Source organism: Cervus canadensis, chromosome 13 (assembly GCF_019320065.1).
Source record: "Cervus canadensis isolate Bull #8, Minnesota chromosome 13, ASM1932006v1, whole genome shotgun sequence".
NCBI lineage: Eukaryota > Metazoa > Chordata > Mammalia > Artiodactyla > Cervidae > Cervus > Cervus canadensis.
This window is the reverse complement of record NC_057398.1, coordinates 10,791,689-10,810,886: the sequence shown is the minus strand read 5'-3', so window position 1 is coordinate 10,810,886 and position 19,198 is coordinate 10,791,689. Positions and strand designations below refer to the sequence as shown.

The 19,198-nt window shown below is 42.4% G+C and overlaps 1 long non-coding RNA gene across 1 annotated transcript in view; it reads left to right on the top strand.

The window, feature by feature from the left end:
• The window catches only part of LOC122452206, a 91,254-nt gene that overhangs the window by 50,728 nt on the left and 21,328 nt on the right, over window positions 1-19,198 (top strand). The gene's annotated exons all lie outside the window — the stretch shown is intronic.

The window sequence follows — 19,198 nt, the reverse complement described above, 5'->3', positions numbered from 1 at the left end:
CCCACTGTTAGGACTATGGCCCTTTGATTTAGGGCCCAGATCTCCTTCCTAGTTCTTGCCCTTTTCTCTCCCAGGAGATGGATCCGTATCACTCCAGATCTTCAGATCTCTCTCTTGTCCACCTCCATGTCACCTTTTCTGCTGCCTGTGTCAAATCTCCCTCTGCCTCTCTTGTGTAAGTGCAATTGTGAGTATATAGAGAACCCACCTGAATAAAGCAGGATAACCTCCCCATCTCAAGATTCTGAATTACATCTGCAACATCCCTTTTTGCCATTTAAGATAATATCTACAGGTTTCAGGAATTAGAACCCAATATCTTTGGGAGACATTATTCGGCCTACTATTTACTCTGGATTGCATTAGAAGCCCTGGAAGAACTTCTGAACATGCATCGCCCACACTTCACCTTAGATCACTTCAATTAGAAACTCTGTCTAAGGCTTGGGCTTGGGTGTTCTTTAAAAGCTTCTTAGATGAATCTGAAACAACTTCTAGACTACTAGGCTGAGAGCTATTGCACTAGAGAATGATGATGGAGGAGCAGTTGTAGTGACAGGCAGGGTGTCCTCACTGGAGACTTCTGCTGCTAATAACCGTGTTGGCTATCAACACTGTCTGAATGAAGCCCTCATTTAATACACCTCTTTGAAAGGTTTTCCGATTTTCCTTCATTGGGGTCTTGGCCCTGCCTACTTCTGTTCTTGCTGCTGCTTCTCAGTGAAGCCAACACTTACTGTGTGATGCCCAAGTCCAAGTTGTGAAGAATGCATAGAGTTAACAAGTTAATAAGGATCAAACTTACCTGACCTGACCTCACACAAATATAGAGTTGACTGTTCCAGAGTTGAAAGTCCAAGTCTGAAGAACATGCCCTAAGGTACCTTTGTAAATTAAAAAAAAAAAAAAAAATTAACTTTGGTCTGAACTACAAACCAACCTTACAGGCAGATCCAGAATTGGAAAGTATGTCAGAGTCCTCCAGAACTCACCATTTGTTTTGGCTATAAAAAGGGAGTATTTTTTTTCTTTCTTACTTACTGTATCCACTTATCTATGAAAACATTGATTTTTTTTCAGTGAATGTATTTGAAGAAAATGGTAATTTGGTCTATCAAGATCCTTGTGTTATCATGTGCTAAGAATTTGATAATTTGGGAAGAAGAACATATTTAGGGAGTTCCTCAGTAGCTATCTGCTAGTAGGTCAGTGTTTCCAGTGCCAGTTTGAAAGACATTCCCATCCCTCACTCACCATGGGGCCATTAATTTGAGGGAAGCCATCTTTGCTTCTACAAATCACTAAATTGTCTCTGGAAGGGTAAAAATGCAAGGATATCATTTTGGAGGCTGCAGCCTTTTCATAGTTGGAACTATTAATAGGCTCCATCCACGAGGGAATGTTGGTAATACCTGGAAAAGTGTGGACTGCATCTTTAAGTATTGGGAATATTTCACTGGGAATCCTTTGTGGATGGGCCCATTGTCTACATAGCTTCGTTCTTCTGACACTGTGTAATATCACTCCTAACACAGTGCCACATCCTGTCTTTAACTATTTGTTGCTGATCATCACCTCAACTGGTGCTAGTTCAGTTCAGTCGCTCAGTCGTGTCTGAGTCTTTGCGACCCCATGAACTGCAGCGCACCAGGCCTCCCTGTCCATCACCAACTCCCGGAGTTTACTCAAACTCACGTCCACTGAGTCGGTGATGCCATCCAACCATCTCATCCTCTGTCATCCCCTTCTCTCACCTTCAATCTTTCCCAGCATCAGGGTCTTTTCAAATGAGTCAGCTCTTTGCATCAGTTGGCCAAAGTATTGGAGTTTCAGCTTCAACATCAGTCCTTCCAATGAACACCCAGGACTGATCTCCTTTAGGATGGACTGGATGGATCTCCTTGAAGTCCAAGGGGCTCCCGAGAGTCTTCTCCAACACCACAGTTCAAAAGCATCAATTCTTCAGCACTCAGCTTTCTTTATAGTCCAACCCTTACATCCATGCATGACTACTGGAAAAACCATAGCTTTGGCTAGACAGACCTTTGTTGGCAAAGTAACATCTCTGCTTTTTAACATGCTCTCTAGGTTGGTCATAACTTTCCTTCCAAGAAGTAAGGATCTTTTAATTTCATGGCTGCAATCACCATCTGCAGTGATTTTGGAGCCAAAAAAAAAAAAAAAAAATAAAGTCAGCCACTGTTTCCACTGTTTCCCCACCTATTTCCCATGAAATGATGGGACTGGATGCCATGATCTTCGTTTTCTGAACGTTGAGCTTTAAGCCAACATTTTCACTCTCCTCTTTTCACTTTCATCAACAGACTCTTTAGTTCTTCTTTACTTTCTGCCATAAAGGTAGTGTCATCTGCATATCTGAGGTTATTGATATTTCTCTTGGCAATCTTGATTCTAGTTTGTGCTTCATCCAGCCAAGTGTTTCTCATGGTATACTCTGCATATAAGTTAAATAAGCAGGGTGACAATATACAGCCTTGACGTACTCCTTTTCCTATTTGGAACCAGTCTGTTGTTCCATGTCCAGTTCTAACTTGCTTCCTGACCTGCATACAGGTTTCTCAAGAAGCAGGTCAGGTGGTCTGGTATTCCCATCTCTTTCAGAATTTTCCACAGTTTATTGTGATCCACACAGTCAAGGTTTTGGTATAGTCAATAAAGCAGAAATAGATGTTTTTCTGGAACTCCTTTCTTTGTCGATGATCCAGCAGATGTTGGCAATTTGATCTGTGGTTCCTCTGCCTTTTCTAAAACCAGCTTGAACATCTGGAAGTTCACGGTTCACATATTGCTGAAGACTGGCTTGGAGAATTTTGAGCATTACTTTACTAGCGTGTGAGATGAGCGCAATTGTGCGGTAGTTTGAGCATTCTTTGGCTTTGGCTTTCTTTGGGATTGGAATGAAAACTGACCTTTTCCAGTCCTGTGGCCACTGCTGAGTTTTCCAAATTTGCTGGCATATTGAGTGCAGCACTTTCACAGCATCATCTTTCAGGATTTGAAATAGCTCAACTGGAATTCCATCACCTTCACTAGCTTTGCTCATAGTGATGCTTCCTGAGGCCCACTTGACTTCACATTCCAGGATGTCTGGCTCTAGGTGAGTGATCACACCATTGTGATTATCTGGGTCATGAAGATCTTTTTTGTATAGTTCTTCTGTGTACTCTTGCCACCTCTTCTTAATATCTTCTGCTTCTGTTAAGTCCGTACCATTTCTGTCCTTTATTTGAGCCCATCTTTGCATGAAATGTTGCCTTGGTATCTCTAATTTTTTTGAAGAGATCTCTAGTCTTTCCCATTCTGTTGTTTTCCTCTATTTCTTTGCACTGATTGCTGAGGAAGGCATTCTTATCTCTCCTTGCTATTCTTTGGAACTCTGCATTCAAATGGGTATATCTTTCCTTTTCTCCTTTGCTTTTCACTTCTCTTCTTTTCACAGCTATTTGTAAGGCCTCTTCAGACTGCCATTTTGCTTTTTTGCATTTCTTTTTCTAGACATCATTGAAAATATTCTATGAAAATGTGATGCTGCATTTGGGAAGTCCTTCTATAATCTTTCTCCTTGTAGCTACCCTCTTTTTGATTCCATTATTACATGCACCTTATTATCTCATATTACTTGGTAAAAATAGTAGATGTGTCTGCTTATTAGTGGGCTTTCTTTTGTGTACCCTTTCAATTTAGGGAAGCTGGGTGGTGGGGTTCTTTTCTGAGTCTTTAGTACAGAGCATGCTGAATGCTCAAGGTTTGAATTTATGATGGCCTCCCTTTCTGAACCCCCCTTTTAAAGCTCTCTATTTAACATTATACCCTTTCTTTTCCAAAGTGGCAGCTTCATATCCTATGAATATCTTGCCTTTTCTCTTGATTACCCCTATAAAGTGGAAACACGGTTGTTGTTGTTCATTTGCTCAGTTGTGTCCGACTCTTCGTGACCCCATGAATTGCATCACACTGTACTCCCCTGTCCCTCACTATCTCCCGGAGTTTGCTCAAACTCAAGTCCATTGAGTCAGTGATGTTATTTAACCATCTCATCTTCTGGAGCCCCCTTCTTCTCTTGCCCTCAATGTTTCCCAGCATCAGGGTCTTTTCCAGTGAGTCAGCTCTTCACATCAGGTGGCCAAAGTATTGCAGCTTCTGCGTTAGTCCTTCCAATGAATAGTCAAGGTTGATTTCCTTTAGGATGGATTGATTTGATCTCCTTTCTGTCCAAGGGACTCTCAAGAGTCTTCTCCAGCACCACAATCTTCAGCACTCAAAAAGTTCTTCTTTACTTAGCAGTTCTGGCAGGTGGCCCAGTATTACCTTTCTTATCTAGGAAGTGGTTCAGTTATTTTCATCTCTAACAAAATGATGAACTTCAGAGTATTCGCCCAAGGATAGGGGATGCAAAGAGTGGAATTGCTAGCCTCACCACCCCCATGTGGAGTAAGAGACCTGAAAACAGCCTCACTCTCAAGCATAAATTACCCTCTTTGCCCAAAGAGTAGCGGTGGCGGAGGCATGGCATGCAGATAGTTGCAAAGTGAAAATGGATACACTTCCACACTCCTCATTCCTGGCCTGGAGGACAGCCTGCCAACCGTGCATGCATGTTGGTTTGGCATGGAGACAAATGTTCCCTGGAGCATAGACCGAAACCACCAAACTGATATTACATGGGACACCAGCCAAATTCTGACCTTGCTCTCTGTAGGTGAGTGGCTGTGGAATTAACCTGCTATGGTTTCCTGCTTCAGCTTGGTTTGTGGTCTGTATTTTTGTTTTGTTTTGTTTTTTTTGTTTTTTTTTTTTAATGCTATCTTTGAATCTTGTTGCTCTCCTCATTCCACTGGTATCTACCAGCCGCAGAACCAATCTCCTGGTCTTCCCTTGTGAGCAGTGGACAGCTATTTGGCTTTAAGAAATAGACAAACCACACGATTTCTTCTTATGCCTTGAGAGAGAAGGGCCACTAAGGAAATAGTTCCAAAATTGTGCCTGGGGTGGCAGGCCCTGTGGCTGGCGTTGTGGGCATCTGTGATCACTATCTGTTCCTTTTGCATCCTTCTCTTCTCCATTTTTCTCCCACTGCTCCAACTCCTCCCCTCCTCCCTCCTTTTCTTTTCTTTTCTTATTTTTGTTTCCAACCCTTATTTATTCAGAGCTTCCAATATTCTAAGTTTTTCATGAATTCAGGGCTTTAATTTAGCATGTGGGGTGCTGGCGCTTCCAGCAAGCTGCTTTGGTCATTATTTCCAACTTGAGGGAATAAAGAGACAGCGGGGTGCAGGGGAGAGGGAGGGGGCTGGAAGCCAGGGGTCCCATTCTAGAACGGGTCTGCCTCTCACTGGCTGTGGAACTCTGTCTGGACACGCCCCGGTTGCGGGCCTCAGTTTTCTTCCCCAACCAGCTGCGGAGTCAGGATAAGATGATTTCTAAGGTTTGTCTCACGCTCTCAGTCTATGGGGCTCACCGGCCACATGAAATCCATACTTGGTTCAGTCAGTCTCCCTTTCCTTTTTGTTTTGAAAAACTTTCTTGTTCAATGGATGAATGAGGAGATGTGAGCAGAGTCCCTAAACTAGAGTTCTCCAATGCAGAATATGGACGGGAAAGCTTTTCTTTAAATCAGTTTTCAGGGGCTAGAGACTAGGAAGAGAAAAAAATTGCACTTCCTGTCTTGAAACGAGAAACAACATTTTCCACCAGGATCAGAAAGTGATTCAAGTGGTATTTGCTGTTTTTTAAAGATCCGATTTCTGTACTGTAACGGAAGCATGTATACTTGTGAGAGGAAAATTGTACTTTTGGAAGGAAAAGGTTAAAGTTGGCAACTGATATTCATCAGGAGATGGATATTTAATCTTTAATCTCTTGTCCTAGGCCTCTACTTTGGATCAACTCATTATCCCGAATAAACGATGTGTCATTCCCATTATTTATGTTTCACTGCAGCCAAAGTATCTGGACCTCGTTTTAGTAAGCGCCATTCATTTCGACCCATTCAGTATTAATCTCCCTGCTAACATCTTTCCTGTTCTATGTGCTGTCCCCTATTTGCTTTTATGTTTTCTGCAGAGTGTTTATAAAAGGATAATCTTTTACAAAGCAGACAGAATTTTTGTGTATAAACTGCTCTGTTTGAATGCCTCATTGATATACCATCTAAAAACTGAAGTGTTCAGCAAGATTAGCAAAGCCCTGAGCTGTGGAGCTGGGGGAAAACATGAGAACCAGCCCCTTCTCTACAGGAGGCAAAGGTGACGAAAGATGCCTGTCTTTCTCAGTGGGAGTGAGGCAGAGCTGTTCCCCACGCAGGTCCCCGTGGGCCTGGCTGCCTCCAAACTAAAGGGGCACAAAGCGAGCAGCTCAGAAGTCACTGGGAAAGGTGCGGTGGTCCTGTGACTTTCTTTCTTGGAGTTTTCTCGGGAAATGCCATGGCTGTGCAGATGCTAAATATACGCGTGGCCCTCCCTTTGGCTAAAGCCTTTTAAACTTCCCTGAATTACCTGCATGCTATGGCTCAGCTGTTCTGTGAGGTTCAGTCACTGGTGTCACTCTGGTCCACCCTGTGGAAAGGCAGTAGCAGGAGTGAAATAAGACTCCAAGGAGGACGGCGGTCTCTTCTGCCCCGTCCATCTTCTTTCTCCAGGCATTGGGATCTCATCCAAGCAGCCCTCTTTCACAGAGAGGAGGGAGGGAATCACTTCATTTCACAATGGACAAAGAAGGTTCCTTTGTGGAATTTTGCATGGCATGGGGTCTCAAATACGCCACTGATGAAAAGACTTAACAGATGGACTCTGAGAATAGGAATACGTTCAAGGAAAAAAAAAAAACATTTAAAAAAGTCAGTGGAAGGGGGTTGTGAGTCTGGCTACTGTAGATGCTGAGGGCAGGAAGCACACTGAGCAAATGCTTTGGACCTTAGACAGGGTGAGTTCAGCTGGTAGAGACGAATGGAAGCATCTGAACACAGACGGTGCTTGGGCTTTTAGTTGGCAATGTTGTGGGGGAAAAAAAAAATCCCAAGATGCATGGTGCCAAAAATTATACGTGCCTTCAAAGAGTATTTTTTTCCAACAAATTGATCACTTTGATTACTCAGTCTCAAGCCTTGTTATTTTCTCAGAAGTGCCCTCGGCATACATGAGCATTTTGGCCTGCATTTCCTCACTTGTTAGGGAAAAGTTCAAAACAGACGTGTCACTGTGCCACTCTCATGGCATAAACCCTTAAATACGAAGGGCCTGCCATATCTTTTCTGAAGATCTAAGCTATAAAAGCACACAGAATGTATCCATCGAGATTGTCAACAGTCAGCACTGCGTAGGGTTTTCTTTTCCCTCGAAGTTACTGTTGCTGGCCGTTTATCACGAGGATGGGGGCCCTTGTCTTAAGCCGCAATCCACACCAAGTGAAGGCTCACAGACATTTGAGAAGAACCTTGAACCTAGTTCTTTGGGGGGCACTCTCTGTGGCCTTCAGGGACAATGACAGCAAAATGACAGGTCTTCCACACCACTTCGCAAGAAAGCTCTGTACCCGGGGGCCACTGGGGGGTCTGGGAGGGACTGGGGAATTCTTATACGGAGCCTGTGTGAACTAAAAGAGTATAGGGACTAGGTCTTCATGACAGGGAGTCAGCCTCTTGACCACAGGGAAATTATGGTGCTGGTTCCTGGGACTTTGAGGAGCCATGTTAAGAATATACAAAAGGGACTTCACTGGTGGTTCAGTGGCTATGATGCTGTTCTCCTAATGCAGCGGGCCTGAGTTCAATCCCTGGTCAGGGAAATTGATCTCATATGCTGCAACTGAAGCTCCCACGTGTGGCAACTAAGACCCTGCAAAGCCAAAAAGAAAAAAGAGTATATGAAATAAACTCCTCCAATAGAGAGGCTGCTTCAGTTATTTCAGAGATATTCATCTCAATGTTGCCTCATTTTGAACTTTATTTCTTCTATTTTCCGTTCCTTTTTCATCTACACTTCTGTTTCTCTTTCTTCTCTTCTTTTCTCTTTAATTTTCTTTATGTCCGCCTCCCTCTTTCTCCGCCCCTCCCCGCCCCACCCCATCAATTTCTGTCTTCCTCTCGGAGCTCTCCAAGACTATATCATATAGAAAACACGATCTTTCCTTCAAAGGGTTACAATATCATTAGGTAAAGACGGCCAACATGAAAGTGTCTGACATAAGGGTTTTCCATTTCAGCACCTATCACTTATTAGCAACTGCCTGGAGCCCTATGTTGAGAGGACTCTGAGTTTAGAACTGGGCTCAGAGGGAATGAATGCCCTGATCAACTCGATGTGACAGCAAAAGACAGAGGGGAAGTGGGGAGGAGGAGCCCTCGTGGCAGAAACTTGCCACCCTGGGTCTCAATCAGGATTTATCAGCTGCGGCACTGTTGACGTTCGGACTGGATGACTCTTTGTCCTGTGTGCTATGGGATGTTTAGCAGCATCCCTGGCTTCTGCCAGTAGCACCAGGAGCACCCCCATAGTTGCGACAACTTAAACTGTCTTTAGTCATTGCCAAATGTTCCCTGGGGGTTAAAATTGCCCCTGTTTTAAAAGCTGCTTGTCTAAATAACTGCCACAAGACTAAGCACAGGGAAGTAAATGAAAAAGTGAACGAGGCTGGAAGGATGCAGAGCTCTGGGGAGGAGGCGAGGCTGTGCAAGAAGTGGCAGGATGTGTGACCGCAGAGAAGTCCCCATCACTGCCTTTACCTTGTGCTGCATCTCACTGGCTCAGACGGGAAAGGATCTGCCTGCAGGGATTCCATCCCTGGGTCGGGAAGATCCCCTGGAGAAGGGAACAGCAACCCCCTCCAGTATTCTTGCCTGGAGAATTCCATGGACCGAGGAGCCTGGTGAACTACAGTCCATGGAGTTGCAAAGAGTCAGACATGACTGAGTGACTGAGCACCTTGATTCATTTATGTACAATGTACATGCACGGGAATTGGCTCACAAGGCCCCAGATCTGCAGTTGGCGGGCTGGAGACCCAGGAAGAACTAATCTTTTAGTTCAAGTCCAAAGGCAGGGAAAATCTCATGTCCCAGCTCAGAGTTAGTCAAGCAGGAGTTCCCTGTTACTCCTCAAGGAGTAACTTCAAGTAACCTCAAGGAGTAACAGTTCCCTGTTACTACTCAAGAAAGGGGCCAGCCTTTCTGTTCTCTTCAGGTTTTCAACTGATTGGATGAGGCCCACCCACATTAGGAAGGGCAATCTGCTTTAGTCAGCCTACCTATTTAATCTCATCAAAAGCACTCGCAGAAGCACCTAGAATAATGTTTGGCCAAATATCTGGATGCCTCGTGGCCCAGTGAGATTGACACATAAAATTAACCATCATAGGTTTCAATTTCCCCATTTGTAGAACAAAGGTAATTATAATCCTTTTATGGTAGCTGAGATGAACCCTCTCTGATCTTATGAGTGGATGAAAAGTTCAAGAATATAGAGTGCCCTCATTTGTATCTCAAAAAAATGCTATTGTTGTTGTTTTTATTGAAAACACTTACAGACAGAGACTAAGTTCCAGACAGAGGGAGATGAGGGTCCTGGGGAGGGCAGAGAGAGGGACAGCTGGCTTTATGGGTGTGTGCCCTGCATAGTCATATTGAACCCCACACTTAGAGAGGTCCCACGCTTCTTTAATGCAACCCTGTTGCTTTGTCAGAGTGCTTAATAACTGTAGAACAAGGGCCCTGAATTTTCATTTTGCACTGGACCTCGCAAATGATGTAGCTAGTCATGGAGTGGGAAATAGAGCATTTTAAAACATGCCCAGAGAGGTGTTAGCGTGCTCTCTGGGCTCTGCCATATCCCAGGTTCCCCTCCCTCTGCTGTGGAATTCTGCAGGCATGAAAACTGCCACAAGACATTCATTTTTAATGACTTGTTATGGGCTTCTTAGCAATATATCTTTGGGTATTAAGGTGTGGAGTCAGAGACTTAAAATGATTGATGTCTTTGCTCTACACGCAGGGTCTCCCACACTTACCGAGTGCCAGATATCCACTTGGGAAATTTATGAGAGCTCTCAGCAGCCTAAGCGGCCATCAAATATTAATCAAAAATATGTAATAACTAATATATACTTAAAGAATTGAGGAAAATTAATATTCAAGGGAAGCATTCAGGGGCCCATAAAAATAACAAATGCTTAAGAGACTCAGTCAAGGTTGACAGGTTCAGAACTCAGTCTGCTCTTACACTTGCTTGGAGACTCTAGCTTTGCTGTTTGGTCCTCAGATGCTTAGATGGCAAGAAGCGGGGGGCAGCACTAGTGTTTATTCCAATGGATCCGGACTCCTGCTAAATGAAAGGAGCAAACTCCTGCTTCAGGACACTGCATTTCTACCCCACTTCCCACCCCCTTTCCTCCGTACCTCTTTCTCATAGTATCCAGCACACCCAACCTGCAGCTAATTCTCTATGAGGTTGTCTTTTGGCAGCCCCTTGAGGACATATTGTGTCTTATCTCTCTTTATATTTTCAACACCTAAGACAGTGGCTTGCTAAAAAATATTAGGTTGAACCTCACGATATTTCTACTCTTGTAGGTCAAAAATGGGCAAATAGCAATTTTACATGGGTCAACTTTAAAAAAATATGTTAAAACTAATAAACAACAAGGTCTTACTGTATAGCACAGGGAACTATATTCAATATTGTGTGATAAACCATATGGAAAAGAATAAGAAAAAGAATATGCATGTGTATATATATATATATATGTGTATATATATATATATATATGTATATATATATATAAACTGAATCACTTGGTTTTACAGCAGAAATTAACACAACATTGTAAATTGACTATTCTTCAATAAAATTTTTTAAAATGGTTCTACTGGACCTAGCCTGTTTAGTAAAATGTTAACATTGGAACTGAACTGCCTCTGCAGAACAGGCCAGAAAAATCCTGATAATTCTTGCTCTCAGTCACTGAAACTTCTGATGATCCTGTAGGCAGCAGACAGGTGTCTGGTCATTGACTGAGACAGTCTCATTTTGCAATCCATTAGCCAAAACAGAGGGGTATAGACCTGTCCGGTAGCGTCAGCTCAGCTGTCTCCAGTTACTGCTTTTGGCTGAGAACTTCTATATTCTTTCCTTCCCCCTCTTGTTTTTGGCTGTCAGTTCAGTCTCACCACCACCCTATGCCAGTTCTGCTTCCTTTGGCAGCACTGCATATGCAAAGGAGTTATATGATTAACTTTGATTCACAAAATAAAAGTGAGCAGCAGAACTCAGATGAGTGGGGCTGCTGGGAGTGGGTCTCCCAGGATTACCCGTGGAAGGATGGGGATGCTCAGCTTCGCAAGAGACCAGGGATGCTCTTTAGTCCCCAGAGAGGGGCAGACGTCAGTTGAAAGAGTCTGCTTGGAAGAGAGTAGTTTGTGCGCATGTTGGACCACCGCGGCAGTTGCTGGTCTCTTCTGTTATTGTGGAAAATCAGGAGCGGGGCCTGTCACTTGTCATCTGTTCTTCGAGTGTAACCAACTTTTCTTCCATGGGCCATTTGGTGTGACTATGAATGATGGCTCTGGCTAAATGACACCATCCTGATGGTGGGGTAAACAGAAGTGATGCTGGAACAGGCACCTTGGATCCAGCCTGTGTTTTCAGAGCCGCAGAAAGGGCCCGGGACGAGAGCAATGCACGTAGACTGGAGCTGAGGTCTGCCGGGGCCTCTGATAATCTCCCTGAGCTACTGAGGCACCGGCCAGCCTGTTGATTGGAGGGCAGTCCTATACACGCTCGCTTGCACTAGATTCCATGTAGGGGTTTAGAGCATGTGTGAAGTTTCAGTATCTTTTAGCTACATGCCCTCATTTTCTAACCAAGGCTCAGAGAGGCCAAGTGGCTTGTCCTGGGTCACAGGGCCGGTACTGGCCGAGCTGAAATGAGAGCCAGGTTTCCTGCCCCGCAGTTATGTGTCCCTTCTTCTCTGTGGTGTTCTTCCCATTCTATTTCCTCTATTCTTAGGTACCACTGTTTGAATAACAACCATTTGTTTTCTGAGGATTTAAAAAGCCCTCTGCTACCATACTGGGGCTTTCCAGGTGGCTCAGTGGTAAAGAATTTGCATGCCGATGCAGGAGATGCAGGAGATGTGGGTTTGATCTCTGGGTTGGGAAGATCCTCTGGAAGAGGAAATGACAATTCTTGCCTGGAGAATTCCATGGACAGAGGAGCCTGGCAGACAACAGTCGATAGGGTGGCAAAGAGTCAGACACCACTGAGTGACTGAGCATGCACTGTTATAATATTAAATGTTCAAATCAGTTATAAAACTTAATTTAAAAATATTAAAATGAGAAAAAAATGCATCAAGAGGCAGTATGGAGTAGTGGATAAAATAGCAAGCTCTTGATTGCCCAAAGACTGGGCTCCAGTTCTGGTCTATCATTTTCCCCTATCTTGGGCAAGTTACTCCCCATCTCTCTGTTCCATTATCTTGGGACTAAAAATAGTACCTACTCCAAGGACTGACATAATGAGTAATTGAGATCATATATGTAAAATACTTGGCACATAGTCGGTACACAATAATCTGGACTATTATTATTTGTGTATGTTTGTGTATGTACCCTGTACCTGTGTATGAGGGAGGCAGGGAGGAGTAATTCACAGGTGGTGGCAATGCAGTGTTGGGGGATGGATATCTCGTTCATCATTTCAATTTGCCTGTGAAAATATTTTCTGAGGCATGGCACACTGCCTCAGCCGTTGGTTTCCAGGAGCATTTACTGATCAGGCCCTAGGTTAATATTGGGGCTTCCCTGGTAGCTCAGATATTAGAGAATCTGCCTGCAATACAGGAGACCTGGGTTCAATCCCTGGGATGGAAAGATCCCTTGGAGGAGGGCATGGCATCCCACTCCAGTATTCTTGCCTGGAGAATTCCATGGACAGAGGAGCCTGGCAGGCTACCGTCCATGGTGTTGCAAAGAGTCAGACACAACTGAGTGACCAACACTTAGGTAATGTTGAAATCCATTTAAAAGATATGCCGTTTTTCATATTTTTATGCCCTCTTTAGCATCCTTCCCCAGGGTTTAAAGCGAATTATAGGAGACAATTCATGTGAAGTGCAGTTTGCATGTATATATTTGCATGTACCCGGCGCACAGCAACTACTCAATAAACATCAGTGGCTATCAATATGATACAGAACCTATTGTGGAGTTGTACGACAGAGAAAAGAATAAAATATTATTAATTTCAAAAACAACTTTTGCTTCATCTATCTGGATAGCGTATTCATTTCTCAATTAATTTTCTTCACAACCCAGTTGGGAGGAGTAGGATGTACCCTTTCCTTTTTTTTTTTTTTTGGTACAGGTGGGGTGACCGAGACACTGACGGTGACATCAACAACAGGCAGTGACCTAAGAAGTCAGGGCCAGAACCAGGTCTGGAAGACAGACTTCCTGGCTCCTGACCCAGGTTCCCTTCTGCCCCGCGGCCTTCCCCAGCAGGCTGGAGGGACCAGGGAGGTATCTGTTTCAGGACTCTCTCAGTTGCCCTTGAAAGTTTATCATCTATTGACTGAGTGTTGACCCAAAACATACCAATTCCTGAGGCGACCTTACAGGATGTCCTGTTGAGACTTTTCCTCCTTTTTCGTCAGATTAAAATTCAGTGGACCCCATTTGTAGGAAGTCTGATAAAATATTCTCTTCTCAATCACAAACAATTTCTCCATCTGCCACTTGGCTGAGAGAACCAAACTCAAACACCCTCGTGAGAGCGGAGCGTGATACCAAGCAGAGGAAGGTGCAGGAAACAGCAAGGGTTTGTGCCTGGACGCAGTCTTTACCTGTCTGATGGAGCTGAGTAGTCAGCTCTGGTAGGCTGCTGGTTTTTCTTCACCAAATTGATAGAATCCACCTAAAATTACTTTAGGCAATTATTTGGTATCTAGTAGGTACAGCTGTATGTATGCCGTGCATAGATCTTTAGAGAAACAACAAATCTGGGATTTGGTATAGATAAGCTAGGGAGGGAATAGATTGGTGGCTATATGAAGATCAGAAAAGCTAATTTGGGAAAAGTGTTGCAGTCAGCCAGAGACATTGAAGGAAATCAATGTAACCCACTTAAGGAGGCATTTATAATACCTATTATTTGCAAAGAAATATTTTGGGGTGGATAGAAAATGAAAAAGACCTGATCCTACGTTTGAATTGGTGAGGAAAACTTTCTTTCATTCAATGAGCCTCAGTAAGTATCTATTATGTGCCAGACATGGAGATATACTAACAAACAAAAGGGAATCTACCCTCTGGAAACTTACACCTTGTAGGGGAAAGCAACAGGGAAAATGTGACCACAGTTTGGGATAAATCCTCAGAAGGAGATAAAGAGCATATTGTGATAGAGAGTATCCGGGTGGTCAGTCAGTTCAGTCACTCAGTCATGTCTGACTCTGCGACCCCATGAATCGCAGCATTCCAGGTCTCCCTGTCCATCACCAACTCCTGGAGTTTACTCAAACTCATGCCCATCGAGTCGGTGATGCCATCCAGCCATCTCATCCTCTGTCGCCCCCTTCTCCTCCTGCCCCTAATCCCTCCCAGCATCAGGGTCTTTTCCAATGAGTCAACTCTTCGCATGAGGTGACCAAAGTATTGGAGTTTCAGCTTCAGCATCAGTCCTTCCAATGAACACCCGGGACTGATCTCCTTCAGGATGGACTGGTTGGATCTCCTTGCAGTCCAAGGGACTCTCAAGAGTCTTCTCCAACACCACAGTTCAAAACCATCAATTTTTCGGCACTCAGCTTTCTTCACAGTCCAACTCTCATATCCATACATGACCACTGGAAAAAACCATAGCCTTGACCAGATGGACCTTTGTTGGCAAAGCAATGTCTCTGCTTTTTAATATGCTGTCTAGGTTGGTCATAACTTTTCTTCCAAGCAGTAAGCGTCTTTTAATTTCATGTCAAGAAACACCTGGAGTAACAGGCAAATTTGGCCTTGGAGTATGGAATGAAGCAGGGCAAAGGCTAATAGAGTTTTGCCAAGAGAATGCACTGGTCATAGCAAACACCCTCTTCCAACAACACAAGAGAAGACTCCGGGTGGGTAGACTGGTGCTATTTCAGATCAAGGAAGCCCTAGAGAAGAGCACTGTAGACAAAGGGAACTTCAAATGCAAAAGTCTGAGAAGAAAAATCTTGGTATATTCTAGAAACTCCCTGGAAGCCCACATAGTTGGAGTATAGTGGGGAGAAAGATGATAAAGCCGAAATAGAAATCTGGATGAGAAATGACACAATGGGGCAAAAGGGTGGAAACAAATGGATCAATCCAAGATTTGGGGGAGTGAGGGTCGTAAGATCAATGACCCTGCCTGAGGGATTGGATATGGGAATCAAAACACAGCTAGATTTCTGGATTAAGAGCTTGGTATATGGTGCTGGCACTTACAATAACAGGAAGCCTAAAGAAGGACTATCTTTGCAAGGGGTGTAGTAAAGGATTCCATTTGGAGGCTGCAGAGTTTGAGGGGAATGTCCAAGTAGGCATTTGTGGTGGTTTAGCTGCTAAGTTGTGTCTGATTCTTGCCAACCCTTGGACTGTAGCCCGCCACGCTCCTCTTTCCATGAGATTTTCCAGGCAAGGTTACTGGAGTGGGTTGCCATTTTTTTCTCCAGGGGATCTTCCCGGCCCAGGGATCAAACCCTAGCCGCCTGCATCGCAGGCAGATTCTTTGCCAACTGAGCTCCAGGGAAGTCCTATGTATGGTTAAATATGGTGGTCTGGATTGAAGATATATAAAATATTAACTTAGAAAGAAATGAAGAAATAAGTAAAGTGCTATGTGTGTTTAGAGAATGAAGTAATTAGTTCAGACTAGGGATACATAGATGACTACATAGGGACATGCTAAGTTCAACAAAGACCATCAACAAAGGAACAGAGAGTAGAGAGGAAGAGAATTAGAGAAAAGTCTTTCTTTGTATGATGAAAGAAAAGGTTGATGATTAGTGATATTAAAAAGACTGTATTTCTAAATTTCTCCCCAGAGAACTCAGCTATAAAGGGACCAGGTGAGGTCTGATCCATCTCTAAGAAAATGAATGTTCAAGGCACAGACTGAGGAAAAAATGTAATATATAGATATATAAAAATCACATATCCATAATATGTAAAGAATTTCTACAAATCAACAATAAGAAGTCAAATAAAAAAGGGGGCAAAAATCTTGAACAGACATTTCACAGAAGATCTCGTGCAAATAGCAAGAAATAAACGAAAAACCATTGCATGTGTGCTAGTTGCTCAGTTATGTCCTACTCTTTGTGACCCCATGGACTGTAGCCTGTCAGCTCCTCTGTCCATGGAATTTTCTAGGCAAGAATACTGGAGTGGGTTGCCATTTCCTTCTTCAGGGGATCTTCCTGACCCAGGGATTGAACCCAGGTCTTTTGCATTGCAGGCAGCTTCTTTACCATCTGAGCCACCAAGGAAGCCAGTAGCCATCAAGAATGTGCAAATTAAACCACAGTGAGCTACTATTTTACCAACATGGAAGTGGCTAAAACCCAGAAAGATGGTCAATACCAAGTGTGAGCATATGGTACAACCAGAACTTTGATATGTCTGTTGGCAGTGGTGTAAAAATGACCCACCACTTTGGAGAACTACTTAGTAGTTTCTTAGAAAGTTGATCATATATCTACTCTATAACCCAGAAATACTAAATTCTAGGTTCTTACTAAAAAAAAGAAATGAAAATATATGTGTACAAAATGGCTTTTACAAAAATGATGATAGCAATTTTAGTCGTAATCACCAAAGAGTGCAAACAACCCAGATTTCCACTGACAAGAGAATGGATAAACAAACAGTAGTTTATCTGCATAGTGGAATACAATTCAGCAGTACAAAAGGATAAACTACTAATAAATGCAACAACATCTCAAAAACACGATTTAAGTGAAGCTAGACATGAGAGTATACATGCTCCATGATTCCATGTGCCTGAAATTATAGAATAAAATTAATCTATAGTCATAGAAATCAGAAAGAGATTGCCCGGTAAAGGGCTTAAGGAAACTTTCTGGGATAATGGAAATGGTCTGTCATTTAAGTGGCGGTTACCTAGGTGTTTACAACTGGTAAAACTCATCAAACCGAATGCTCAATATCTTAAGATCTTGCATTTTATGATATGTAATTTATATAATATTAATTCTTTAAACTATTTGCATAGCCTAGTTTTGGAGCCTATATTCTTAAAATACTCCCCCGTTTTAGGGAGGAAAAAACAGGAAGTGACTGCATGGGGAAATTTATTTAAATAAAATGGATGAATTTAAATTAGCAGTCTAACCCTTTTGCTTTCTGAGAAACCCACAGCTTCTGCATGCATGTGTGCTAAATCACTCAGTCACTTACAACTCTTTGTGACCTCATGGACTATAGCCCAACAGCCTCCTCTGTCCACGGGATTTCTAGGCAAGGATACTGGAGTGGGTTGCCATTTCCTACTGCAGGCACAGCTCCTGAGGTTGGTCTATATCTGTGTGGACATGTGGTTGAATTAGAAGCCTTAAGTTGTTTTTGTGGTTACAGCTCATTATGGCCTGCATCTATGTAGCACCTACTATATACTAGGTCCTTGACCTGCCGTGTTTCCTAAAGTGGCCTGTTGGCTCCCCAAGGGACAGGTGTTTTAGCTCCTCTTTCCTCTGCCTTCCTCTACAATATGGCTTATTTTTCCCTTGATTGTTCACATGATGATGCCAGTACAGAGTGGGTGCTGAGTAAATATTTGGTGAATGAATGGATGAAGAAATGAGTTCTTGAATATCAGGTGTGTGAAAATCTAAAAGAATATAAGAACTCAGTGTCTCATTTCTGTTTAAAAAATAAATTTTATCATATACCTGACTTTTAAAAACAAAACAAAACAAAAACTCTAACTTCACTCTCTATAAATTGAAGTGAACAAGAGAAGAAGATATAGGAAAAAATGGTCTCACTTTCTGTCCCTTTTACTTCTGATATCAAAGGCCAAACTGATGACAACTGGTCTAGTGGTTGGACTTTGGATTATTAAAAAATATTTTGCAAGAAATAAGCTTGGCTTATAGAACCAACAATGAGATAACCAACTTCAGTAAGAATGACAGCAACAGTTGATATTTCTGGGAGAAAACACTGACCAAAACAAGAACCCAAAAAGTCCCTTCCAATCTCAAGAGGCAATGGGATATAAAAGAGATTAAGTTTAGCTGCAGATGCCAACAGAGAAAGTCTTTGGAAAATGTGTTTAGTGAGAATCTTTTGTCAAAATTTACTAACAGCCAATATTTTTTCTATGGCATATAAAGTGGCAACATAAATATTTAATGATTTTAATCTAGGATATACTAGTAAAAATAAAACAGAATTAACGGTCAAATACTTCATCCTTCGAATACTTCTCTTAATACTGTGAATTAGCCAAGTGATAAAAGAAAATAAGTTTAAATAAGTCACTGTGTTGAAAAATAGAATATAATTGACAATTGATGAGTCAGCAACCAAATATTATAAAAAGAAATCCTATTTTGATTGTATAAATTTGATGAACAATATAAAAACCCATTAAATTCTTGGAAATTCACATGAAACTAAATTTTTTGTTCTGATTATAAAATTTAAAAGTCTAGGTAATTTATATCCATTGGCTATTTTAATAAAAATTTAAAATTAATTTATTGCAAATTAATGAAGAAAATTAAGGATACATTTTATCCATTTCTGTCATTCCATGGAATTTATGATTTCCTCCAAGAATACCTAGTCCACTGTAAAACAGAAAACAAACAGTGTTGTCTTGAGACTATAAATAGGACATGGGGAAGGGGGTGGTGAGAGGGAGAGTTTCCAGAGAGGGAGAAGTTGCAGATACACAGGCTTCTGCCTCCTACATTGTTCAACTGGCACAGAACCACAGATTTGGTTTTGAGCTACTTGATGACCAAATCAAAGAGAGAAAATAATTTATTGACATGATTTAAACAAAATTTACATTAATTATAGTGACCTTAAGAAAAGAGTATCCTAACTAGGAAAAACAACAACAACAACAACACAACTCTTAGTCCTAAAAGAGGTGTTTGTGTGTGTGTGTTGATTTCAGAAGACTGAGAAACAAAATGGACA